The sequence below is a fragment of the Bison bison genome, unplaced genomic scaffold (genome assembly GCF_000754665.1).
Source record: "Bison bison bison isolate TAMUID 2011002044 unplaced genomic scaffold, Bison_UMD1.0 scf7180017863823, whole genome shotgun sequence".
Taxonomy (NCBI): Eukaryota; Metazoa; Chordata; class Mammalia; order Artiodactyla; family Bovidae; genus Bison; species Bison bison.
In genome coordinates this window covers 29,393-31,287 of record NW_011494395.1, presented here as the reverse complement: position 1 = coordinate 31,287, position 1,895 = coordinate 29,393, and the positions used below count along the sequence as shown (strand labels likewise).

Genomic DNA, 1,895 nt, shown 5'->3' with positions numbered 1-1,895 from the left:
CCTGTCAATCTAAGAAATGTGACCCTGAAGGACGTCTTCATGTCCGCCTTCAAATATGTTTGCCCATTTGTCAGTCAAAGTGAGACAACTGTGTCCTCATGAAAGAGCCCTTAGGTTATGATTCTGAGGATAAAGCAGGTGTGGGCCCTGGGAGTGGGGTGGGATGTGTTGCCCCCTACATTGGTTTACATGGAGCCTTATCGTGTTCATTAGTGCTCATTTGCATGTACCCTTGCAAGCACTGATTCCATAAAAATACATGATAGAGCACCCACAAAGTGCTCGATATTAGACATGCACAGCTGACAGTCATTTTAAGGAAATCAGACTGAATGGGATGGAGACATAAGTGCACGGTTGCAATGTGGTGTCACCTGTGATAGCAACATAAACAAGGGGCCTGGGGAACAAAATGTAGGAGCTTCTACCTCTAATGATGGCAGATAGCTGATTCTCCAAGTTGGGGACATTTTTGTTGAATCTCAAAAGCCGTGTGTAGAGCTCAGCAAGTAACAAGGGCAGAAAGATGCCTGTCTAGCATGAGTGACTAACATTTTGAGAATCACTGGTGTTTGAGAGACCATTGGGGTGTTGAAGGGCCCTTGAGCTGTTGTTTGCTTTTGGAGCATCTTGTGCATTTTGGTAGAAGCAGGAGCCAAAGCTGGAAATACCTACAGGAAGCAGGGTAAGCAGGGACTTTTCCATTCTGTCCAGGATGTAGATTTCATGTTGTAGAAGATGTGACTCTTCAGAGGATTTTGAACAGAGGAGTGACCTGATCAGCTTTGATGTTTCTATAATGATGTATAGCCAGGTGGAGGACATGGATCCAAGAGCAGGGAAATTAGGGGCAGGGAGGTAATGAGGCAGGTGTAAAGATGCAGATGTGAAATGCTGAGGACCTGAGCCAGGGTGTTCAAGGCCAATAAGAGAGAGAATTAGTTTTGTTTTGCTCAACTGGCCTGTTAGATCTAGAGATATGCAGATGGAGACATGTGGCTGCAGTTGCCTATGGGGTTTCAAGCTCAGAAAATATGGACCTGACTTCCGAGATTTAGGAGTTTCTTGACAATGTATGATTATGCTGATACTAACAAAAGTCATGGGAGAAGATGAGCCATCATCAGGAGACTGGTGTGGCCAGAACCGTGGGGAATAGCATTTGGGGGAATCAGTTGAGGGAAAAGGGTGAGGTAAAAGGCCTGAGAATAAAGATGAAGCAAGGTAGAAAGGAATTCAGGAAAGAACATGATTTCAGAGTCCACTGGAGGGAGGATTTCTGGCAGGGGAGTGGTCAAGGCCAAGTAGGAGGAGGACCAAAGATTCCAGGGGATTTAAAGATTAAGATCTCTGTGGTGTCCACAGCCAACCCCTCACTGTGTCTTCTCCCTGCCCCCCAGCACTGCATCGGTGGAGGAGGATTCTTCCCAGAGGGCAATCCCGTGCAGTGTGGGGATTTCTCTTCCTTTGACTGGGATGGATACGGAACTCACCGGGGTTACAGCTCCAGCCGGGAGATCACTGAGGCAGCTGTGCTCCTGTTCTACCGCTGAGACCTGAGTGTGTGAGACGTGGAACCCAGCTCCTAAGCCCAGAAACTCAGAGATGGAAAGATGTTTCCATTTTCTCCAACAAGGAAAGGAGAATAAATTACATCATTTGTGACTCTTAAGTTTTTTAATTCTTTTTACAAATTGACTGACACCTGGAAGATGTATTAAAATAATGCTTCTTATTCTGGTGACTTTTGATTTACTTTCTGAGTTGGGAACTTCTAGTCTCAGGCCCCAGAACACAGGTTTGCCCCTCTTTCTAGGCAAATCCTGAGTAAGACTGAGGAGCAAGGGAAAGTTTTCTCATTAGTTTTTCCTACCATATTGTTATTGGCTAGTCAA

General features: G+C 45.6%; 1 pseudogene; it reads left to right on the top strand.

Annotated features, from left to right (window-relative positions):
- Window positions 1–1,553, top strand: part of LOC104984080 — a 10,559-nt pseudogene extending 9,006 nt beyond the window's left edge.
- Window positions 1,554–1,895: the final 342 nt, after the last annotated feature.